Source organism: Dasypus novemcinctus, chromosome 7 (genome assembly GCF_030445035.2).
Source record: "Dasypus novemcinctus isolate mDasNov1 chromosome 7, mDasNov1.1.hap2, whole genome shotgun sequence".
Classification (NCBI taxonomy): domain Eukaryota; kingdom Metazoa; phylum Chordata; class Mammalia; order Cingulata; family Dasypodidae; genus Dasypus; species Dasypus novemcinctus.
In genome coordinates this window covers 128,263,225-128,289,615 of record NC_080679.1, presented here as the reverse complement: position 1 = coordinate 128,289,615, position 26,391 = coordinate 128,263,225, and the positions used below count along the sequence as shown (strand labels likewise).

Below are 26,391 nucleotides of genomic sequence, written 5' to 3'. Positions count from 1 at the left end.
ATTGGATAATTTGACAAGTATATGTCTTGGGGTGGGCCTGTTGGGGTTTATGACTTGTGGAGTGCGCTGTGCTTCTTGGATATGTACATCTGTCTCTTTCAGTAGATTTGGGAAGTTTTCAGCCATTATTTCCTGCAACACTCTTTCTGACCCCTTTCCCTTCTCTTCACCTTCTGGAATGCCTATAATACGTATGTTTGAGCGTTTTGCATTGTCATTCAGGTCCCTAAATCCTAATTGGATTTTTTCTATCTTCTTATTGACCCCTTCTACTATCTGTTTGATTTCTGATGTACTGTCTTCCACATCACTAATTCTCTGCTCTGTCTCTTCTAGTCTGCTGATATTTGCTGCCAGTGTATTTTTGATTTCTTGAACTGTGGTGTTCATTCCCATCATATCTGTTATGTTTTTGCGTATGTCTGCAATTTCCCCTCCAAGTGATGTCTTCATGTTGTTAACCTCTTTCATTACTGCATCAAATTTGTCGGTGATAAATGTTCTGAGATCTTTCATTGCTTGTGCCAAGTTTTGCTCCCCTTCGTGATTATTGGTTTGTTGATTGGATTCAGCCATGTTTTCCTGATTATTGGTTTGGTTCGTAGATTTTTGCTGCTTTCTGGTCATCTCTTTATTTTGACGAATTTAATCAGTTCCTTAGCTTCTTTGTCTGCTCTTGGAGGTTAATTAGTTGTTATTTTTGCACAGGTGTTATATCTTCTCTTTGTCACTTTTTTCTTCTTATTCTAGTTACTTGTTGTTGGTTAAGTTCACTTTAGAGGAAAGTATTAGTGTTGGGGAAAGGCAATTGTGTAAGCAAGGGAAAAGTGTAAAGTTGTATTGGTGATGTATGTTAATAAAGCAGGAATATGAGATCTGGAAGGATGGAGGTTAGATTCATGTAGATTGTATAGAGTTATAGCTGTAGGTAGAGTACCTTTTATGAAGTTGATGACTGAATTTGGGAGGAATATGGTATGAACTACACAGCTATTGTTTTCATGAGAGAGGGAAAAAGAAAAGAAAGGTAATAGTTTCAAGAGTGGATAATAGACAGAAAACAGAACAAAGGTATTAGAAATTAAGAGTTAGACACTTTGTGGATCAAAGAACGGGAGGTGGGGGGTGGAATATAGGAGAGACAGTAGATGATAGTGGATATCAAGATGCAGGGGAAGGGGGATAGTGTAGGTAGCCTAAATCAGTTCACACAGAAATGAGGCAGTGGAGGATGGGAAAACCCAGCAAATGTGAGGTGTTCCCTGTAGCACCTATTGTATACTTGAATTAAAGTAAAAATAAGTGGAAGATGAGGGACAAGAGGGAAAGAGAAAACCGAAAAAAAAAAAAAAAACTAATTATAATAAAGAAAAAAGAAAGGCAAGAAGAAAGGAAGAAAGAAAAAGAGGATGGGCAAACGGTGGGGAACGGATAGGGAGAAGAGAGATACAGGTACACACGTGTCACAATTGCAACACTATCTAAAACAACAACTTCCCCCCCCTTTGCCCTAAAACCCCCCCGTCTGTCTGCCCAAATGGGTCTGCAAGCACCTCCCTTCCCACAAACCCCCAATAGGCCGCCCAGGGCCCACGAACTCCCAGGTACTGCAGATGCTCAAAAAAAAAAAAAAAAAAAATTAAGTAAAATTAAAAAAAAAAAAAAAAAAAAAAAAACAAACAAAACCAGAAACCCCTCCCCAGGCCCGGCTCCGCCCGCCGCGGAGGCTTGGACCGGCTCTGCCCGGCTCCTCACGCCGCCTTGGCCTGGCCTGGCTCCGCCCAGCTCCGCTCGCTACAGCGGCCCAGCCGGCTCCGGCGTCCACCTCCCGCCACCGCGGCCTGGACCGGCCCTGCCCGGCTCCGTACCCGCCGCGGCCTGACCCGGGCCCGCCCGGCTCCAAACGCTACCGCGGCCCGCAGCCGGGGCCTGCACCGGCCCCGCCCGGCTCCAAGCGCTACCGCGGCCGGCAGCCGGGGCCTGCACCGGCCCCGCCCGGCTTCAAGCGCTACCGCGGCCCGCAGCCGGGGCCTGCACCGGCCCCGCCCGGCTCCAAGCGCTACCGCGGCCGGCAGCCGGGGCCTGCACCGGCCCCGCCCGGCTCCAAGCGCTACCGCGGCCGGCAGCCGGGGCCTGCACCGGCCCCGCCCGGCTCCAAGCGCTACCGCGGCCGGCAGCCGGGGCCTGCACCGGCCCCGCCCGGCTCCAAGCGCTACCGGGCGGCCCGCAGCCGGGGCCTGCACCGGCCCCGCCCGGCTCCAAGCGCTACCGCGGCCGGCAGCCGGGGCCTGCACCGGCCCCGCCCGGCTCCAAGCGCTACCGCGGCCCGCAGCCGGGGCCTGCACCGGCCCCGCCCGGCTCCAAGCGCTACCGCGGCCCGCAGCCGGGGCCTGCACCGGCCCCGCCCGGCTCCAAGCGCTACCGCGGCCCGCAGCCGGGGCCTGCACCGGCCCCGCCCGGCTGCAAGCGCTACCGCGGCCGGCAGCCGGGGCCTGCACCGGCCCCGCCCGGCTCCAAGCGCTACCGCGGCCCGCAGCCGGGGCCTGCACCGGCCCCGCCCGGCTCCAAGCGCTACCGCGGCCGGCAGCCGGGGCCTGCACCGGCCCCGCCCGGCTCCAAGCGCTACCGCGGCCGGCAGCCGGGGCCTGCACCGGCCCCGCCCGGCTCCAAGCGCTACCGCGGCCGGCAGCCGGGGCCTGCACCGGCCCCGCCCGGCTCCAAGCGCTACCGCGGCCCGCAGCCGGGGCCTGCACCGGCCCCGCCCGGCTCCAAGCGCTACCGCGGCCCGCAGCCGGGGCCTGCACCGGCCCCGCCCGGCTCCAAGCGCTACCGCGGCCGGCAGCCGGGGCCTGCACCGGCCCCGCCCGGCTCCAAGCGCTACCGCGGCCCGCAGCCGGGGCCTGCACCGGCCCCGCCCGGCTCCAAGCGCTACCGCGGCCCGCAGCCGGGGCCTGCACCGGCCCCGCCCGGCTCCAAGCGCTACCGCGGCCGGCAGCCGGGGCCTGCACCGGCCCCGCCCGGCTCCAAGCGCTACCGCGGCCCGCAGCCGGGGCCTGCACCGGCCCCGCCCGGCTCCAAGCGCTACCGCGGCCCGCAGCCGGGGCCTGCACCGGCCCCGCCCGGCTCCAAGCGCTACCGCGGCCCGCAGCCGGGGCCTGCACCGGCCCCGCCCGGCTCCAAGCGCTACCGCGGCCCGCAGCCGGGGCCTGCACCGGCCCCGCCCGGCTCCAAGCGCTACCGCGGCCCGCAGCCGGGGCCTGCACCGGCCCCGCCCGGCTCCAAACGCTACCGCGGCCCGGCTCGGCCTGGCTCGGCCCCGCCCGGCCCCGCTCCGCCGTCCGCCGCTGCGGCCCGGCCTGGCTCAGCCCCACCGAGCGGGGCTAGATGCCTCGTCTCCGCCTACCCAAGAAGGGAATCCTCTACAGGTAGCTGGGATCTCCGTGTATATTTCACAGATGAATCCTCTCTGTTACCTTCCCTCCAAATCGATGTCCAGACACCTCCGGACCAGCAAAAATCCCGAAACAATCCGGTCCCAAAGAGTCTCCAACGCCGCCCAGCCGATTCCCTGCAGAAGACTCTAACAGGGATGTTCACTCAGCCGCCATCTTGCCCATCTCCTATTTTATTTCTAATCTTTAAACCTATTATTACTATTTCATTTTCTAATATTGAATTTGGCAATATATTAGGATTAATTTAAAGAAGTTTTGGATCACAGAGGTGTTAAACTATGGCAAGGGAAGAGCACTGGTGTGGGATGTCACTGACAGGGGATGCATGAGTGGGAGAGAGTTCTCCAGGGCATGCATATAGGGTTTATAGATATGTTCGGATGTTTGTTGGGTATTGACATGGTGGGTAGAATTTCACACAAGTGAAGGAGTGCTGAGTTCCCATTCCTGGAAACTCTGTTGCACACCCCAATGGAACAGCAACAATTTCCCAAGTGCAAGTGCAAAGACCAGTGCAGAACGATGGTCCAATGATGGGCCCTTGATACTAATGACTATGCTTATGAGCCTGTGTGCTTGAAATTTCAACTAGACCTAGAGCTGCAGGATGCCTAAAAGTTACCTCCTGAGAGCCTCCATATTGCTCAAATGTGGCCACTTTCTAAGCCAAACCCAGCATGTAAATGCATTATCTTTCCCCAGTTTGGGTCGTGACTCCTGGAATGAGCCTCCCTGGTGCCAAGGGATTACTACCAATCACCAGCTGGTGATGCAACTAGAAAAAGACCTTGAATAAAAGGAGGAAATGATAAAGATAAATGAGTTTATACGACTAAGAGACTTCAAAATGAGTAGGAAGGTCAGCAGAGGGGTCACGCTTACGCACATCTCAGCAGGATCCCAGAGACAGCCAAAGTAGATACAACCCCAGTTAGTGGTGCTCCTGAGGGCTACAGAGACACCAAGGTCCTATAATCATGACAGATTGCTCTGGAGTTCAGTGCCTTGCCAGTGGGCCCTACTTTGGAATTTGTGCTCCTTGAGTATGATGGCGTTGAACTTAGATGTGACCTCTATATACGTGCCTCTTCTGTCACTTTTACTGAACCTGTGGTTGGTACTGGGGTTGGTATATGCTCAGGAGACTTGAATCTCTGGACTGTCCATGTGCCAGCTGGGCCCTGAGCCTCAGCAGAGTTGTAACACCTACACTCTGGTTCGTTGGACTTACCCAAGTCAGCTAACAGGGAGGGGAGGATGATCAACCACCACACCAGGGAACCAAGGGAGTTTACAACTGCAAGCAGGAGAATCCCATCCAACAGTCACATGGGATCTAAGCTCCCTCTCAATTTAGAGGTGGAGTGGACATCACTATGCCAGAGTTCTCAGGATGGAGGAATAAAATATTAACTAGAGTGGACTTACTGGTATTCTAGTATAGAATTTTTGTGATCTTAGCAATGGAAGGAACTGTATCACTGATGTGGAGACAGTGGCCACAGGAGTTGCTGAGGGCAGGGAGAGGGAAAAAGAGGTGTGATATGGGGGGATTTTTGAGACTTGGAGTTGTCCTGAATGATATTGCAGGGACAGACGCAGGACATTATATACCCTGCCATAACCCACTGAACGGACTGGGAGAGAGTGTAAACTACAATATAAACTATAAGCCATGCTGTGTAGCATTGCTCCAAAATGTATTCATCAATTTCAATGAATGTGCCACACTGATGAAAGAGGTTGTTGACGTGGGAGGAGTGAGGGAGGGGGGAGTGGGGATATATGGAAACCTCTTATATTTTTTAATGTAACATTTCATGTGATCTACGTATCTTTAAGAAAAAAAGATAATTTTTTAAAAATTGCCAAGCATTCACTTAAGGCAGCTTCCATCATCAAGTCCATGGGCACAACAAGGGCAGAAAGCCAAGAAAATGCCAGAAGCATAAGGCAAGATGACCCAAAATGATACATGTAGGAAAAGATTGGGGCAGAAATGAAGCAGTGGGATCCTGGAAAAGTTTCCATAGAAAGAACTGGAGTATCTTGCTCTTATGGGTCACCCACAGCAAGATCTGGGCTGGGGAAGTAGTCATGGCCACAGGGCTTAAGCTCATTAAAAATTAAAAACGCTTACCTGGGTGAAGCGGCTGTGGCTCAATCAGTTGAGCTCCCATCTACCATATGGGAGGCCCTCGGTTCACTTCCCAGGGCCTCCTTGTGCAGGCAGGCTCGCCCGCATGCTGCAGAGAGTCGCCGGCCTGGGCACTGCGGAATGCCGCCCGCCCGCAAGTGCGCGGAGTGCCGACTCAGCAAGGTGACGCAAAATAGGGAGACAAGCAAAAAACACAGAAGAGCGTGCAGCTGATGAACACAGAGAGCAGACAGCAAGCAAAAAGCAGAAAGGGGGTGGGGATTAAAAAAAAAACAAAAAAACATTACCTAGGTCCTCAATCATCGTGACCCATGGTGGTGATACTCAAGCCACTCTTCCCTGAACCCACCTCAGAGGTCTCGGTGGTCACTTCGGTCCAATGTTTGGGCACAGATTACAGAATTTATCCCTTTCCAGATTCCACACCAACAACCAGGGCACAGAGTAACATTTTATTCTTTAGAAGCATTAGTTAATTATTAGTAAAGAACACACACACACATAAACCCACATGCATGCGTGTCTTTGAAGCTTCAAATATACTTAAATTGCTCATCCAAATATGCATATATTTACATTCCAGACACTTCACAATTATACACAGTCATGCCCTCCAATTCAGACAACTTTAGATCTCCAGAATCCAGCTACAGTAAAGAAATAAAAGAAGCTGATTTTTGACTATCCACAATTAATTTCCCCAAGCCAGTATTCTTCACGCATCCTTCTTGGTTGTCCCTACACACCCTGAAAGGCTAAGGGTCTCTTCTACTAAGGAAGAGGGGTGGCAGTAAAATTCTCACTTCTTCAAAGCTGCGCATACAGGTGAAACCGAGGGAACCTACAAGCTGAGAGCAGCAAGCCAGAGAAGAGGGTCCCGTATACTTCTAGAGTAGATACTGGGAGGCAGGGGATAAAGTGGGCGTCCCCAGTGCAGACAAATAAGAACAGAGACTAGTGATCGGCCCTGGCAAGTGGGAAGGTGGTTCCTGGAGGATACTGTATCCAGAGCCGTGGCCACCAGGACTAAAGGGTACTTGCCCAGTGCTAAGGGGGGTTCCCTGGGTCAAAGGATGGAACAGACACAAAGGACGAGCCCAGGCCATACTCAGTCTGCCTGAAACTTGGAAGATAGTTGCACAAGCTGGATCTTCCCATCTGCCTCCTGAGAGCACATTGAAAGCAGTAAATTTCAAGTGAAAAGCAAGAAGCTGACAACTTTGGGGAGTGACAGCAGGCAATGTGACTAAAGGAAAGGGGATCTCGGAAATTAGGGAAAGACTTATGGAAGAATTCCAGGCACACCCGTGTACTTCAACCCCACGCCTCGCGCTCCACAGGGTCCTTGACCACGTGCTTAACATCGCGGGACTTCTGTTTCCTTGTCTATACAATGTGAATGATTACGCCTGCTGGAGGGGCTATCGGGAGGATCCAAGCCAGACACGCGTGCCCAAAGACGTTGCTTTTCTTCCTGGATCCTTTGGGTCTTAACATCTGTCCACTGCCAAAATGTTTTGGCCCCTTTCTGCTCTTCCAGAGCACCAGAGAGGAATGCTCCCATTTCCTCATACTGAAGTGAGGAGGCTAAACCCTACATTTAAGAAAGCAGAGATGGTCTTTAAAATGGAGACTCAAGTGTAACATGTCACATTCTTGGCTTGGAACTTTGGATACTGAGAACAAACGCAGATAAGCAATAATACTTCGTTGTTTTATCAACTTGAAAGAGAAAAAGATGCTTCACTATTTTAAATAGAAAGTTCACTGTTTGAAGTACATGCATGTTGGTGGGAACAGGAGAAGGTTGGGAAGATAATTCAATCCAGGGAAAGGAAACAGGAGGAACCAGGGCAGAAATTGAAGTTTTCCTTTGCAGGGCCAGTTAGGGAACCTCCAGCTGGTTCAACACTTTTGCTCTTTGGAGCAGCACTATGCAATAAGAAAGACAATGCTAACAATTGTAAATTTTCTAGTAGCCACATTATAAAATTCTTCTGAAAAAAAACAGGCAAATTAATTGAAATAATGTTTTTACTTAACCCAATATATCCCAAAAAGTATCATTTCTCCATGTAATCAATATAAGAAATATTAAAGAGATACTTTACACTCTTCTTATCATAGGAAGTCTTCATAATCTGATATATACTTGACAAGTACAGAACATCTCAATTCTGACTAGCCCCATTTCAAGTGGTGGCTAGAGGCTACCATATTGGATAGTGCATCTTTAAAGCAATAAAGATTGTGGTCTGATCATACATTATTTGTCCTTTTGTGTATACCTTATTTCACTCAATATGTCTTCAAGGTTCATCCATGTTGTTGCATGTATCAAGACTTCGTTCCTTTTTATGACTGAATAATATTCCATTGTATGTATCTACCACATTGTATATATCCGTTCATCAGCTGATGAACACTTGGGTTGCTTCCGTTTTTGGGGATAAGGAATGGGAAGTTCAGGCTTAAAATGTACAGAGTTCCTATTTGGAATGATAGAAATGTTTTGGTAATGGATAATGGTTATGGTAGCACAACACTGTGACCACAATTAGTAGCACTGAAATATATATCTGAATATGATTAAAAGGGGAAATGTTAGATTTTATATGGTAACGGAATAAAAAATTTTTTATAAAAAACTCCATGAATTTTTTATGGAGTGAATTCTAATTAAACCACAGACTTTAATTAATAGTAAATTATAAAAGTGTGCTATCATCAATTGTAACAAATGTTCCACACTAATGCATGGTGTCAATAAGAATGTGCTCTATGGGAATCCTGTATTTTATGCATGATTGTTCTGTAAACACACAATTTCTTAAATAAAGGAAAAAAAGTTTTTAAAAAATTAGAGAGCTGGGTTTAGGCAGGCATATTTAGATGGAGAAAACATTAAGAAATCTTATGGGGAAGCTGGGACAAAGATGAGCAGCGTTCAACCCCAGCTTTCCTGAACAGTGGTTAGTCCTTGCTGTCTGCTGCTGGGAAAACAAACCAAAAGCACGGTCGAGGGGCCCAGAGCTTTCTGCAGGATGGATGCTCCTCCTCTCCTCTTGTGTGACTGAGATAATGCATGATGTATTTTTCAGTGCCTGCCTGGGAGCAAACTGATATGCCCTTCTTTATCCTCCTCCAAAAGCAGATCTATGGGTCAAGCATTCTTGTTGGGTGAATCATACATATATGATATATATATATATATCATATATATACAGTGTGCTTTGATTTGAGCCTCCCTGTATATTTTGCTAACACAGGTTTACAAGGCAAAGGGCGGGGGGAAGAGAGGACAAAAAAGACAGGCATAAAGGGTTTCCTGGACTAAAAGCTCCTGATAAGCACAGGCGTCGCACATTGCTGTTTGAATGCTCCCATCTGGTCCGAGGAGATAAATAGATGCACCATGCACCCTTGGATGGGAAAAGAGCTTTTGCCATGTGACAAGTTAGCCCCAACTAAGAGGGAATTTTAGGCCAGGTATTTCCTTCTTTTTAAGAACAAAAATCAAAAGGAGAGAAGCATGCCCTGCCCCACCTGCATGTGTCCACCTTCTCTTCCCCATCAAGAGCTCCATTTCTCCTCGAGGAGCTCAGCCACTCCATGGCTTTAATGCTCTATATGCTGGGGTATCTCCAGTATCTCTATCTCCAAACCCCTGCCTTCCCCCACCACACCTAGTCTGTTCCCTCTCATTCCAGTCAACCAGTTTCTTAGCTCAGAACATTAAAGGCATCCTTGACCCATTTCTTTCTCTCTCATCCCACAACCAACCCATCTCCACATCCCATAAGCTCAGAACATATCCAGGATGGGCTCACTCTCACTTCCTTCTCTGCCACCCTCCTAATCCAGCATCATCTCTTACCTGACTTCACAAGCTTTCTGCCAGCTCTTCCCATGTCCTACAATCCACCACCCACGTAACAGTGAGATCAAGCCTTCAAAAACGAAAGTCAGATTGGTTGTTAACCCCCTGCTCAAAAGCCCTTGGCTCCCCAGAATAAAATCTAAAGGCCTTGCCAAACTGTGCAGGCTGTGCAATGGCTCCCGCTCTGCTCTAGCCAAAGTGACCCTCTTGTTGACTGCCTAAGAATGCAATCTCATTCCCACCCCAGGCCCTTTGCACTGCAGTTCCTTCTGATTAGACCTGCAGCAGATCATCACATGACTATCTCCCTGAATTCATCCTCTTCTCTGCCCAGATGTCACCTCCTCTGAGTTGCTTCCCAGGCCAACCCATCCAAATGGCACCTCCACCACACATGATTCCCTTCCTTTGCTTTCTTTCCCTTCATAAATATACAAATACCTGACATTATATTCTATTATATCTGTTTACTTATTTATTGTCTGTCCACTTCCACGAGAATATAAACTCTGGAAGGCAAGACCTTGTATTATCCATTGTTATATCCCCAAAGTTTACTAAAGGTTGGGTATGCAGGCAATCAATAAATATTTGTCAAACAAATGAATGAATTTGCCAAAATGAATCACAGGCAACATCTTTGAAATTCTGGGTCTTAGGAAATGGTAAGTGGAAGGCTGTAATTTTTCATTTAAATATTTATCTTTCCTTTGGAAAGAAGAGAACCCCTTGACTCTTATTTAAAATCATTAAGCAATTACCAGCTGATGACGTAACTAGATAATGACCTTGAATAAAAGGTTCAACTCGGACCAACAGAATATCCCTGTCTACATATAATAACAGGAGGTAAAAATGCTTTTTGACCTAAATCAAGGGGGAAATGGAAAGGACAAATGAGTTTATATGGCTATGAGTCTCTAAAAAAGAGCCGGGAGGTTATCAGAGGGGTTGCCCTTATGCACACCGAGCAGAGTCTCAGAGACAGATAAAGAAGATACAACCCCAGGTATTGGTTCTTCTGAGGGCTACAGAGACCCACAGGTTTTATGGTCATGGCAGATGGAGTTCACTGCTGTGTCAGTTGGCCCTTCTTTGGAGTTGGTGTTTCTGCGTGATGGAGCTGGACTCAGATGTGATCTCTTTTCACAAGCCTTTCCTGTTACTTTACCAGTATTGTAGTTGGTGCTGGGGTTTAAGATATATCTAGGGGATCTGAATCTCTGGACTGACCATATGATAGCCAGGCCCTGACCTCAACAGACTTCAGCTCCTACACTCTGATTTATTGGACTTACCCCACTCAGCTAACATGAAGTTGAAGAAAGTCAACCACCATATCAGGGAGCCAAGAGTGGCTACAACTGAAGGCAGGAGGATTGCATCCAGCATCAAGGTGGAATCTAAGCCCCCTCTTGACATAGATGTGGAATGGACACAACCAAGCCAAGATCCACAGGATGGAGGAATAGAGTAAGGATTAGAGTGGACTTACTGATATTCTATTCATGAACTATTGTGGTTAGTAATTGAAGAATATATGGCATTGGTGTGGAAAAAGTGGCCATGGTGGCTGCTGGGTGCGGGGAATGGGAGGAAGAGATGAGATATGGAGGCGTTTTCGGAACTTGGAGTTGTCCTGGGTGGTGCTGCAGGGACAATTACCGGACATTGTAGATCCTCCCATGGCCCACCGGATGGAACGTGCGAGAGTGTGGGCTATGATGTGGACCATTGACCAGGAGGTGCAGCGATGCTCAGAGATGTATTCACCAAATGCAATGGATGTGTCATGATGATGGGGGAGAGTGTTGCTGTGGGGGGAGTGGTGGGGTGGGTGGTGGGTGCGTGGGGACCTCATGTTTTTTTAATGTAATTTTTTTAATGAATTAAAAAAAATAAAATAAATAAAATTATTAAGCATTTATTCAATGAATTTTCCTTGAGTTCCTACTAGGTGCCCAGCATCATCACATTCATTATCAGCACTTTACTGATGATGAGGGCAAGCAGGACAGAGAGGTCCCATCAGACAGACGGAGCTCCAGTGACTCCTCCCAAGGTCTAAGAACAGCTAGAAGTGGAGTTCATCTTTTTCATTGAGTGCCATGACATGAAATACCTGAAGATCAGGCCACTTATCAGGATGAAGAAGGCAACATGGAGGCTGCAAACTCTTCCATGCCTTATTTTTTTATGCATAGTTACCCTTGCAATCCCAGCTACAGTCAGAGTTTAATCTGAAGTCACTTGAATGGGTTCAAGGTCGCTGTGGAATTCATGGCCCTAGGACTCAAATCCTTCCACCAACATGGCCTGTGTCTATGAAAACCAATTATGAAGGTTCCCAATTTCATTCCATGCTATTCTACATTTCATAGAGCGTATTTTGTGTTTATTCTCAAGGGATGTTCCCAGCCAAGATAACAATGCATTGGAGATCTGGAGTGCTGTAACTCACCTCTCTGTACCTTTAGTTTTAATCAAAACACATCTGCATCTCTGCAATGCATATAGCTACATATAAGACTGTTTTGGCATTTATATTTTTTTAAGGGATGCTCACTAGGAGTCATATCTTGTACTTCTAGAGATCTTCTGGAAAGGTAAAATTGCATTTTTATTTCAATTTTAATTTGGGATTTCAATGGACATTTAAAAGGTACAGCAATTTGAGGTCTCTTTTTAATGCGTTTCTCTAACCTCAAGGTGTGCCTTTCCTGAGATGTTCTTAAATGGTCTACTCTAATCTCTCGTTTTGATGCTGCATTTCTGTAAGAGCATGAAGCAATTGGGTGGATGCTTCCCCCCTGCCCCCATTTCTTATGTTCACTGATACGTTATTTGGGTGACTCTTTATAGTTTCAAAGATTAATGTACAATGTAGTGCTCTACAGAATTATGAAATTCCATGTTGCAAAATAAAAGTTTAAAGAAACATTGCACCCATATGAGGTGAAGGATGTCATTGAACAATATCCTGCTGGTCATCTGCATACATTGTGTAGAATTGAAAACACGGAAGGAAAAAAACAAAAAACAACAGGAACAACCACCACACACAAAAAAAAAACAGTAATAGAGTCTAACAGACTTTAAATGAGGATTAAAGTATTAACCTTATTAATGTTGTCACTTGCCCAACAATTCCCAGAGTCCAGCACTCCCTGGAAAGGCTGAAATGGAGAACCTGCAGGGACTTTAGACTAAAGTAGGTTCTCCCACAGCCCCTTCCCAATCCTGGAACCCACCTAAGTGTGCTGTGGGAGTGACAGTTCCCAATTCAGCCTGCTGCCAGGCTGCCTTGTGCCTCAGCAGGTCCCACAGCCTTAATGACAGGCCCATATATGCTCCAAATAGTCCCTGCTCCAGCCCACAGCCTGAGCTCCAAACTCATGATCTGGCTCCACACCTAGCAGCTCCCCTTGGACATCAACATGCAGGTCCAAAACAAACACCCAATTCCTTACCCTCCTCCAACCCCTCTTCCCCAGGCTTCCCCACAGCAATAAATAGCACATCCATTCTCCCAGTTGCTCAAGCCAAGAATCTCTGTCATCTTCATCTCCCTCTTTCCCTCATCCCTCACATCCAGTCTGGTAGTGAATCCCATTGGCTTTTCTTGCAAAATATTCTGGAATCCAACCACATCTCACCATCTCTGCCACTCCCATTTCAGTCCAAGTTCCTGCCATTTCTTCCAGACTTCTCAGGAGCCTCCTAACTGCTCTCCTTGTGTCCCTATAATTTACCCTTCACACAGGCCATCTCTGACCATCCCTGCAATAGACAATAGGGCCATCCCTACCTGTTTGACCACTCCCTCTGCCTTTACCCTGTCTTATTTTTCCCCAGCACTTCATAATCTCACAACCTGGCATAATTATATATTTGTGGGTTAATTTGTTGTCCCACTAGTGGAATGTGAGCTCCATGAGGACAGGTATTTTTTATTCTGTCTGTTCACCATTGTATCTTCAGCATCTAGAAAATGCTTGATGCATAGGAGTATTCAGAAAATATTAAAGGATTGAATGAAGAAAGGAGGCAAGCAACCAGTGTCTGTGTAATCCACATACAAATAGAAATGTGACAAATGTTTTCTTGCTTTGAGCAATCTTATCCCCCAAAATCTATTGTCTCCTATGGAATGGTTTAAAAAACCTGGTTCATTCCAGTAACTTAAGCTACTGTCATTGGGTGAAGGTCTTAGCTATGGCACCCCAGAAGCAAGCTGCAGTAAGAAGGTCCAGCACTGGGAATCAGGGAATTGGCACATCATTGCTTCTGTTACAAATTATCTCAGCTCCTCTCCACCTCTGCTCACTTTTTGGCAGTCAGTCACTCTGAAGTCTTGAACAGATTAGATGGAGTGGACATGTATTTCCTTTTTTTAGAGTTCTAAATAGGAAAAGTTCCCAGTGCTCCATAGCCCAGAGCTGAAAATACCCCATCCCAGGATATCTGTATCTAAGATTTCTCTTCCTACCCAACAAAACTCCAGGTTCAAAAAAAATTAGGCATAAAATTAGTACATTAGAAGGTGCATTTGTATTCATTAAGTCCAGCTTCTCCCATTTTAATGTTAAAGAATCTGAGGCACAAAGGCACATTGGCTTAAAGTTTCATGGCAAATCAGGGACAGAGTTGACAGAGTAACCCCACCTCATGCCTTCCCCCCAAAGCACACTCTGCTATCAACTGCTCACCCTGCCCCTCACTTGTCCTCGGAAAGTCTCCCCTACTCTATGTTTCACATAGCATGCATAATCTTGATAAAATATTTCCATAACATCTATCTAAGCTTCCCAGCTCACAGTATCAGGGGCTTCCTCTGGGGGTCAATTCTTCTGGCAGGCTGGTAATCTGGGGTTCCTTTGGCTTTTCCATCACATGGCAATGCATATGGCGGCATCTTCTCCTTTCTCTCCCAGGTTCCATTGACTTCTAGCTTCCGGCTGCACCCTGTGGCTTCTCTTTCTGTGTCAAATTTCCTTTGTTTATAATGACTTCAATCACATTAGATTAAGGCTCACCCTCAGTCAGTTTGGGCCCACCTTAACAACAACACCTTCAAGAGTCTCAACTACAAATGGGTTCACACCCACAAGCCCAGGGCTGGGACCTAAACATACCTTTTATGAAGAACATGAGTCAATCCCAAATAGCATTGACAAAAGAAGGTCATTTTGCCAAAATGTGATCACCTCCAGCCTTCTCATCACAAGGCAGCCAGTCCCATTGCAAGGGCCATGCTGTTATTTCTTATCATTGAATCTGACCCTGCTTCCTTGCACATTCTCCCTATTGGTGCCAAGTGTGCCATCCTAGAAACAGATGTTAGAGTGGTTAAAAATATGTGCTTCCATAGCAGGTGAACTTGTTTCAAATTCTGGTTCTTCCAATTACAGTTATGTAACTTAACATATTTATTTAACTTCACTGACAGGTGTAAAACAATTATGAATAATATGGCCCTTTTCACATAGATGAAAACATATGGAATTAGATATACCATGTTTCAATAACCCTAAGATGCTCACGTGACCTTTGTGAAAAAAAAAAAAAGGATGGTTCTTACAACCTGGAACCACTTACACCCTGCCAGCCAGGTAGCCTTTGCAAAGTTGGTGTGACAAATGCCCATTAACACTTTCCGGTAACATCAAGAAAGGGCTGACACTAAGGAACCTTGGATTCTAGGAAATAGTAAGTTTTCTGTCCTCCAGAGAGAAGGACAGAAACTGGGAAATGAAGCTTTCACTTTCCATTCTCTTCCACTCTTCATAGTTCAACTTCTCCCACATAAGAAATGTATTCATTAATAAATGGGCCATTTGGGACATCTTTATTCTCTGTACCTCTCTGATTTTTGGAGGGCTTAATCAATTTTAGTTTTTTTTTAAAAAAGTAGAATAGGTAAAATAAACAATTAAGTACATAACACCTTTGGTAACAAAAATAATTGGCAATATCTCAATTTTATATTAACAGGTTAATGGTGAAGTATAATAGGATACATCCAATGAATGGAACATATATTTGAAAATAAATCCATAACAAACTTAGAAAAATATACAATAACCAGACAAAATTTTATGAAGCATTGATATATATTGGTACAATTGAGCCAAAATGCAATGCTTTTCTATGCAGAAAATTTAGAATGTTAAAGGAAGACAGATTCCCTAAATCTACTATTCATTCACTTATTCATTCATTTATTCAACCAATGTGGACAATGCACTTTCTCTGTGCAACACACCGTACTATAAACTGGAAAGTTAGTGGTGCAGGAAACACACACGACCCTTACACTAAAGGAGCTGAGAACCTAGTGATATACAGATAATCCATGTCCCTAGACAGCTTAGCAGAACAAAAGAAATGAAATAGTATTGAGACAAAATGATAAATAATAAATTTTTAAAATAAACCATACAACTCAAAAACATAGAATAATCATATCAAAATAAAACCTAGAGAGAGAAGGAAAGACAGAATAAATATTAGAGTGGAGATAAATGAAATAAAAAATATGAAAACATAGAGAAAATCAATGAAACCAAAAGTTGGTTCATTGAAAAGAACCACAAGATTAACCAGCTTTTAGCTAAAGAAAAAGTGAAAGAAGACTAAGATCACTAAAATCAGAAATGAAAGTGGGGTTTTAATACCAACCTTATGGAAATAAAAAGGATTATAAGAGAATACTGAAAACAATTGTACACCAACAAATTAGATAACTTAAATGAAACAGACAAACTCTTAGAAACACACAAACTTCTAAAAATGACTCAAGAAAAAAAAAGAAAATCTGAATAGACCTACAAACAATAATGAGATTGAATCAGTAATCAAAAACCTCACAATAAAGAAAAGTCCAGGGTTGGATGGTTTTGCAGTGAATTCTACCAAAAATTTAAATAAGAATTAACACGAATCCTTCTCAAACTCTTCCAAAAAATAGGAGAGAAGTTAGCACTTCTAAATTCATTCTATGAGGCCAGCATTACCCTGATACCAAAGCCAGATAAAGACATCACAAGAAATGAAAACTATAGACCAATAACCCTGATGAATACAGATGCAAAAATCTGCAACAAAATACTAGCAAACCAAATCCAGCAGCGTCTTAAAAGAATGATACACCATGACTAATAGGATTTGTCCCAGGACAGTGAGGATAATTCAACATAGAGAAAGAAAGCAACCAATGTAATATACCCCATTAACTGAATGAAGGGTGAAAAGGCATTGGACAAAATCAAATACCTTTCATGAAAGCACTCAATAAACTAGGAATAGAAGGGAATTTCCTCATTATGATAAAGCACATACGTGAAAAATTCATAACTAACATCATATTCAATGATGAAAAAACAAAAGCTTTCCCCATAAGATCAGGAACAAGATAAGGAAGCCCAACTTTCACTATTTTTAATCAACAACCTAGGAGTTTTACTCAGACCAACCAGGTAAGAAAAGGAAATAAAAGGTATCCATTATAAAGGAAGATGGAAAATAATCCCTAGTCAGAGATGACATGAACTTATATGTAGAATATTCTTAAAAATCCACAAAAAGCTACTAGAGCCAATAAACACTTTGAGCAAAGTTGCAGGATACAAGATCAATATACAGTAATCAGGTGTATTTTATACACTAGCAATGGACAACTTGAAAAGGAAATTAGGAAAACATTTATAATAGCATCAAAAGAAAAATCTAGGATTAAATTTAGTCAAGGAGGTGAAGGACTTGTACACTGAAAACTATAAAATATTCCTGAAAGAAACTTAAAAAGACCTAAATAAATAAAAGATAGACTATGGTCATGGATTGGAAGAATTCATATGCTAAAATTGTAATACTCCCAAAGTGATTTATAGATTCAGTGTAATCCTTATCAAAGTCCTAATGGTCTTTTGGGTAGAAGTGAAAAAGCCAATCTTAAATTCATAAGGAATTATAAGGGAGCCAAAATAGACAAAATAATCTTGAAAAAGAAGAAGAAAATAGAAAGATTCACTTTCTGTTTGCAAAACTTATTACAGAGTAACAGTAATCAACAAACAGTGGTATTGGCTCAAGATTAAGATATAGATCAATGGAATGGAATTGAGAGTCAGTAAATAAACCCACCTCTCTGGTTAACTGATTCCTAAAAGAGTGCCAAAAACATTCAATTGGAAAAGATTAATCCCTTCAACAAATTGTACTAGGAAAACTGGATATCCACATGCAAAAGAATGAAGGTGAACCCTTTTTCACACCATATGCAAAATTTTACTCAAAATGGATCAAAGGCATAATTATAAGAATTAAAAGTATGAAACTTAGAAGAAAACAGGCATAATCCTTCATGCCCTTAGATTTAGCAATGGCTCCTTAGATATTACACCAAAGCACAAGCAGCAATGACAACAAAAACAGATAAATAAGATTTAAAATTAAAAGCTTTTGTGAATAAAAGACACTATCAAAAGTGTTGAAAGATATCTCACTGAATAGGCAAAAAAGTATTTGCAAATCATATATCTAATAAATTCTAGTATCCAGCATATATGAAGAACTCTTTTTTCTTTTTTTCAGGTACTGGGGTCAGGGATTGAACCCTGAACCTTGTATATGGAAAGCCGGTGCTCAACCACTGAGCCACATCAGTTCCCTGAGTTGTTTTTTTTTCATTTGTTTGTTTGTTAGCTGTTTGTTTGTTTTTAGGAGGCACCAGGAACCAAACCTGTGACCTCCCATGTGGAAGCAGGTGCCCAACTTCTTGAGTAACATCCACTCCAAAATAGAAGCTATAGATTTTTTTTTGAGGTACCAGTGCCGGGGATTGAACCCGGAACCTCACATTTGAAAAGCTGGTGCTCAACCACTAAGCCACATCAGCTTGAAGAACTCTTATAACTCAACAACAAAAAAGACAAACAGCCTAATTTTCAAATGGGCAAAGGACTTGATTAAACATTCTTCCAAAGAGCTATAGATAAGTACATGAAAAAAGGCTCATCATTGGTCATTAGAGAAATGCATATTGAAACCACAATAAGGCACCATTTTGCACCTGCCAAGAAATGACCAAATTTTTTTTTTAATGGGAAATGAATGTTGGAGAGGACGTGGAAAAATTGGAATCTAATACATTACTGGTGGGAATGTAAAATGCTATGGAAAACAGCTTGACAATTTTGCAATCAGTTAAACAGAATTACCATATGACCCAACAATTCCACTTTTAGGTATATATCCAAAAGAATTAAAAATGGACATTCAAACAGAAACTCTAAACAAATGTCCATAGTAGCGCTATTCAAAATAGACAAAAGGGGGAAACAATCCAAATATCTACCCATCAACTGATGAATAGTTTAAAAAAAAAATAATAATGAGGCATATTCATGCAGTGGAATACTATCCAGCAAAAAAAAGAATGAAGGACAAATACATGCAATAACGTGGATGAACCATGAAAATGTATGTTAAGTAGAAGCCAGAAACAAAAGGCCACATATTTTATGACTCTATTATATGAAATGTCCAAAATAGGCAAATCCATCAAGACAGAAAACAGATTAATGGTTTTCCAGGACTGTAGGGACAAAGGAACAGGGAGTGACTGCCTAATGGGATAGGGTTTCCATCTGGGGTGGTGAAAAAGTACTGGAGCTTGCTAGTGGTGATGGTTACACCATGTCATGAATGTACTTAATGCCACTGAACTGTGCACTTAAAATGGCACAGTGGTAAATTTTGTTATGTGTGCTTTACAATAATTTTTTTAAATGGGGTGGAATTTCCAGAATGTTCTGGTCTAGTTTGAATGCCTGAGGGAGACCAGCTATGTCACACAGAGGCTGGCTGAGATGGATGAATCAACCTTTGAGGGAGACCCTGATGGAGCAAGGAGCCTGCGAAGCAGCCATGGCAAACACCTCTGGGGCCATGCCACTCCTGGATGGAGCTGCTCCCCAGGAGTTCTCTTAGTGTTGGCCTTGACCTTGGTCATGGACTTACTTTTGGTGTCCATGGCCTGGCTGTTATGGGCCTCAGGCACAAGGCCAGCCTTGCCTTTAGCTCATGCTTACTTTGGACAAGAACTTTCATGCCCTTGGTGTAGGGAAAGCCGCAGGCACCACGGCATTGGGGCAGCAGCTGCAGTTGCCAACCTCGTGGCCTTGTCTTGGACAGCCAGCACCAGTCCAATGGGAACTGGACTTGACTGGGCTCCAACCAGCTTCTTCAGATTCCAGCACCCTGGAGGACAGACCTGTGGCTGTTGGTGTCACTGTCCAAGCCACATTCTCGTCCATCTCTGGGGTGGTCCCCGGGCAGCTGCAGACTCCAGTGGCTGCAGGGGTCAGAGAAGGGAGAAGTGAGTCATCTAACTGCCAAACACGTATTTCTGGAGAGCAGCCGGCTCTGTGCCTGGACTCAAGGCTGAGGCCCAGCGGGGCCCAAGGCAGGGCAGGCCCAGGCCTCCCAGACTGCCAGTCCAGTTGGGGAAAATCAGTCATCAGTGACATCCCAGACAGTGGTCCAGGCATGATGGGGAAGTCTAGGGGTGGGGAGCCCAGAAGTAGCACCTGGCCCTGCCTAGAAGTTCCAGGAGGGCTTCCTGGAAGACAGGGCGTCATCAGAGATGAGATCTTAAAATTGAATGGAAGTGAGTCTAACAGGGGTGGAGGGTATATTTAAAAAACTCAAGAAAGAGAAAGAAATTATTAAATATAAAAGCTGAAAAAATCCTTAAAAGCAGAACTGACAGCTCGTTTTGAGAAAAGATCAATAATACAGACAAACATCTCACAATGCTAATCAATAAAAAAGAGAAAAACAAAAATTTTTAATGTTACGAAAGGGTTTACAAAACAGGTATGATATAGTCTTTTGCTCATTTTAAGAGAAAACTATGTACAACTGCATGACAAATTTTTAATTCTCAATGAAATGACTGATTTTCAAAGATGCAAAACTGGTGAAATAAAAGAGGATAATTTTAAAGGAGTAGGGCAAAGAAGGGTATGGATAAATGAGCTTTCTCCTGTGCTCCCTGTGAAAAACAACTATCATTCTTCTGGAATGCAATTTGGTGGTCCATATCAAATGTCTCTAAAACCTACAAGTACATTGACCTATAAATTACAATTATGCAAATTTTTCCTAACAGAATAATAAATAAGAGTGCAGAAGTATATTCTTATACAGTCAAAACTATTTATCAAAGTACTATACATAGTAGCAAAAAACTGGCAACAACTGACACATCTCCATACAATTTCGAGGAATAAATTGTGGTGTACCTTTATAATGGGCTGCGGTTCACTTACTTAAAATGTGCTCTGTGTATTTCTTGGTTCTAAAAGATGTTCATGATATATTCGTAAGTGACAAAAAGCCAGTTGCCAAACAAAACGTATGGCAGGATCCCATTTTTTATTTGTTTAGAGAGAAGAAAGTATAGCTAACAGTATTTATTTTCAAGGACTTGGGATTTTGTTTTTTTCATTTTCTTCGTCATACATTACAGAACTTTTTCTCTTTAAATTTGCATATTTATTAAAATAAATGTAACACTGTGCATATGACTAATAAAAATATTAAAATATCGGTAATTATTGCCTTGGGTGGTGAAAATATGGGTGAATATTTTTTATTCTCATTCCTACACTTAAGCAGTTTCTGAAGGGTCTTCAGTGACAATTTCATCAATAACTGAAAAATAAGCAAACAAATAATAAAAGCCCCTCAGGTCTCATGCCGATTCTAACAGGAAGAATTTGGCAGTTACACCCTGGGCTAGTCTCATCTCCGTGTCTCTAAAACAACGTAGGTGGGCTAGATCTTTTTTGGAGAACCAGCTCTAATGCCCACTTTGGTGCTGTTTCTTTCAAAACACCAACTCAGTCATCCTGGCAACACCTACTGCTATTGCAGCCTTGGTACACAGTCCATTTAGAAAGAGATTTTGAAGAAGAAGAGGAAGAAGAGGAAGAAGAGGAAGAAGAGGAAGAAGAGGAAGAAGAGGAAGAAGAGGAAGAAGAGGAAGAAGAAGAAGAAGAAGAAAAACAAGCAAGTAATGTTCATTTGTTTCATTACAACAATTTAATAGGAACAACCATCCAAAAAATGGAAAATGTCAAGCAGGCTATTAAAGCCTTCCAGCAGGAACGGGTGCGTCAAGGCGCAAATATTAAACGGGAACAATCTCAAGAAAGGAATACAGAAGCGAGGCTGGCTGCCCCCATGCAACACCGTTTTTGTTTTAAGAGATAATCCTGTCAGAGCCGCTGGACAGGGTTTCCAAGGGTTCAGTCATTCAGAGAGGAATCTACAAACTTGGCGGGACCTTGTCAAAGAGAATTTTATACCTCTGTAGCTCATTTGGTGCAGTTCAACACTGGATCGTGGAAAGCCCATTCCTGAACAGGTGCTGTGTGGGGTCTTAGGGTCCAGAGTGAATGAGGCACGGTGTCTGTTCTCAGAGTTCTCATAAACGCATAAAGAGAAAGAAGAACAAGGAGCTCTTCTCAACATGGTGTGGTAAGCAGCTGGGGAATGCGTTGTACGACAGGCACTAAAGAGGAAGGCCTTGTCCATTCCAAGGGCTCACCTGACAGGTAAGTGAGTATGAGCCGCATGAATTGGAAAGGTGCTGCAAATAGTGGGGAGGACATGGGCAAAGGCCCTTGAGAAACAGCAAGATACGCAGAGGGAGGCTGTGGCATTCTCTGTGCAAGGTCTCAGGGTGCAGGCAGGGAGGGCAAACTTTCAGCAACACAGGTCCACACTCGTTTCATTACTGCAATGGTGTGAAGCTGGGTGGCCCTAGAAAATCATGTTATTAAAGTTAATCCATTCCTGTGGGTATAAACCTATTGCAGGTGGGACCTTTTGATCAGGTTACTTCAGGAAGGCATGGCCCAGGGTGGATCTGAGTCCTCTTACTGGAGTCCTTTATAAGAGAATGAAATTCAAGCAAAGAGAGGAAGAAAGTCAGAAGCAAGAAGCTGAAGTTATCAAACCCAGAAAGAAGGGAGAGCCCAGCAGATGCCACCATGTGCCTTGCCATGTAACAAAGAAGTTCAGGATAGCCTGCAGCCAATCATCAGAGAGAAAGCATCACCTGATCATGTCTTGATCTGGACATTTTTCTCAGTCTCAGAACTGTAAGCTTACAAGCCAATAAATCTCCATTGTAAAAGCCAACCCATTTCTGGTATATTGTGCTTCAGGAGCCTACCTCACTAAAAACAATTCCAAATTCAGGAAACATCCTCTCTGTCAGTGTCACGGCTAGAAATCTAGGGACCAACAAAATAGGCCAGTGCATGACACAACCCATGCCCAGATGTCCTGCTCACAAGTACAGAGGTCTTTCCGCAAACCTCATTTAAATAAAAGATCACTGGAGCAAAGTCATTGTGAGGGTGGCTCCCAGCATCCTCAGCCAAATGCTCCCGAGAATGGCCCACACACCTGCCCTGGGCTCCCAGCCTGCTTCTCTGCAGAGAAAAGCAACAGAGCAAAAAGTGTGGTCTGCGTGTTTCCAATTCTACATTCTAATTTGCAACTTGGTTCAAGGTCTCTACTTCCATTTAAATTAAATCTCTGTAAAAAAAAATAATTATCTGGTCATTTTCCAGAGAAGAAAGAAAAAAGAATAAAGAAATTGCCATTTTCTGACCTCATGGTTCAGGAAGACAATGGTCTGTTGTCCCCCAGAGGCTGCTGGTTGAGACATTGTGTGTGGTCAAAGGCAGAGGACCTGAGCTGGCTCAGCAAGTGCTAAGCTTTGGAGTGAGTGGGACCATTCCTATTGGGCATTAAGTGGTCAAGAAAAAGACTAGAAGGGAAAAGCGGGACCAGAGATAGAAAAGGTGATGGAGGGAGGAGGATGTCCTCAAGGAGACACGGGCAGAATGGGCAGGGCAAGGAGATTGCCCATTTCACTGTCACAATCACATGTGCCTTTTTCCCGGATATTCTTAGCATCTTTTTTCCCATTAAAAAAGGGGAAATTCTCATCCCAGCACACAACTTAGCTTCAGAACAATTTTAGCAAAGAAGAGGTCATCTCCCATTGTGGATTGCTCCCAGCCTATGAACTTGCCTTGGTATTTGATTCCACTGGAATATGGATACCCCTTTACTGGGATGAGGCTCCCTCAAACAGGTCTTGTTGGTCCAGGATTGGAAGGAAAGTGAGCTGGAGGCTCTGGCCCCCCGAGGGTTAGGAAAGTGGCTCAACCTCCCAAAGCCTTGGTATCCTCTTCCGTAAATAAGGAACAATAATAAAGATACTCAGACACATTAATCAACTGACTCAAAATCCATTTCCAACCTTTCTCCCTTGGTTGTGATCACTACATGTTCTGGGTAACTAAAGGTGGCACATGGCTTAGTTCTGGTAAATGAAATTAGAGCAGAAATCTACTGGGGAAGGTGCTGAAAAAGGTGCCCTTTACTAACAAAAAGGACCAACATGCCAGGCGCTGCCCCTTCCCCTACATACTGCCTTTCACAAAGATGATGGCTGGAGGTGCAGCAGCCCTTCAGTGACCAAGAGGGAAAGACCAAGATAAACCCATATGTCCGTCGTGACATATTTGAGCAAGTGAACCTAGGCCAGCTAGTGTCTGTCTTCAGATTTCTTGTTACATGAGAAAAATATACCCCATTGATTTCAACCACAATGAGTCTGGTTTTCTCTTAACTTCAGCCAAATTCAATCCTCACTGAGGGAAAGTTGCTATGATAGTTCAATAAGGTAATGTATGGACATTACATATCATAGTGTTCAAAAAAGATCAGTTCAATGTTGTTAGCCCCTGTTCTTACTGGTTGTTCTGGTTTGAGTCTTTTTAGGACTCCAGAATATTATGTTCTTAAGCTAACCCATTCCTGTGTATGTAAGCCTATATTATGTGGGACCCTTTGGTTAGATTCAGTTAAGGGATCTTTTGATTAGAACATTTTTTATTATATTGATTTAGAGCCTTTGATTGGGCTGCATTAGTGAGGCGTGACTCAGGGTGGGTCTCAGCCTCTTTGTTGGGGTTTTATATAAATGGAGAACTGAAAGCAGAAACACAAAGAGACAGAGTGCTGCCATTTTACCCTGCCATGTGAAGATGACTCCAGGATCACCTGCAGCTATAGAACAGAGGCTGGAATCAGCAGAGCAGCCGAAGCTGAAACAGTGAAACCTGGAGGAGAGGGTGGAGCTGAACCAAATGCCTAATCTCCCCCAGCTGAGCTCAGGGAGAAAGTGAGCCTGAAGGAGAGGGCAGAGACCAGCAGAGCCACCATTTTGCCACGTGGTGGGAGTCCAGGACCACCAATAGTCAACCTTCGGTGAGACAGCATCTCTGATGATGCCTTGATTCGGACATTTTCACAGTCTCAGAACTGTAAGCTTTTAACCTAACAGATTCCCTATTACAAAAGCCAACCAATTTCTGGTATTTTGCTTGGGCAGCATTTAGCAAACGAAAACATCAATCTCTTATTTGAAAGCACAGTCCCTCCTGGAGTTGGAAGTGCCATCGATGGAGGAAGGGTCACTGTGGACTTCCCAACATAGACTCAGTGTATCACACCAGCAGGTATCATAAGGACCATGCAAGCCATACCTTCATCTTACAGATGAGGAGATGATGCCCAGAAAGGCAAATCAACTTGCCCAAGGCTTCCCAGGCTGCTGACGGCAGAAGTAAAAGGCTACACCCCAGGGTCGTGGCAGCCCCCTGCTGCCCACCTCAGGAGGACCACACTTGGAGACAGGGTAGCCAGCCTTACCAGTCCAACTGGGCGGAAGCTCCTCTGTCCAGCTGTCCTCTGCCCTTGCCCATCTTCCAGGCTGGCACTCCAGCTCTTTGCTCAGGTGATTACATAGTTTTCCCTGCCTCCACATTCTCCCTCCTCCAGCCCATACATGGACCACATGGACATTTCATCAACCACCGCTGTCATCACTTTGGTCCTCTGCTTAACCATCTTGAATGACTCCAGTGGCATGCACAAATGCCTGTAATCCTGCTCCAGCCTCATCTGCCCACAGCCTGGACAGACTCCAATCCCATCTATCAGATGCTCCCCTCCCTGCCCACCAGAGCTAAGCGTGCTTCCCTGACCAATGCCCTTTTGCTTTTCTGGCCCTGTGGAAGGGTCACCCACTTCTCAAGAACCCATACTTCTTCATTTGACCTGCTGGCACCAGCCTCATGAGTACTGAAGGCTTCAGGCTTTTGCTTAACTCTTTCATCACTACATGTCCAATCCCTTTACCAGGACTGCAAGCTCCCTGAGGGCAATTTGCTGCCATGTTTGCAGGGAGGAGCGCACGGATTGGTGGTGACTGCCTCCCATTGGCTCCAGCTCAGTAGGAAGCCAGAGGACAAGGAAACCTAGATGAGGACGTCCATCGGGATTCACCCCGCCTCTGCCTGCCTACAGGACACAGAGCAAGGCAAAGAAAGAAGGGGGAGGGGCAGGCGGAGAACAACCAGCCACCTGCCACCTGTGTGGGCCCTGGCTGAGCGATCCCCCTGCATTCTCTCCTTTCAGTCTTCACAATAATCCCGTGAGCAAAGTGCTTTAATCCTCATTGACAAACAAGGAAACAGGTGCAGGGAGGTGCCAAGTGGCGTCCCTGGAAAGCAGCTTGCATACTTAAACAGAACCCTGAAATGCCTCATGGAATAAATGAAAGAATTAATGAATGCCATGGGCAGTTGTCTCTTCTCCACCAGCCCTTGTTCTGACAAAGCCTGGGCATCCTTCAAATCCCTGGTCATGGTGTATTTCTCTCCCCACCTTAGCAGAATGCACAAGCATGATCTAAAACAACAACTCCCAAACTTTTTGGTCACTTAAAATTTATGAAGAAG

General features: G+C 44.6%; 1 pseudogene; it reads left to right on the top strand.

The window, feature by feature from the left end:
- Positions 1 to 26,088, top strand: part of LOC101419980 (nucleoporin NUP35-like) — a 42,105-nt pseudogene extending 16,017 nt beyond the window's left edge.
- The last annotated feature ends 303 nt before the right edge of the window (positions 26,089 to 26,391 follow it).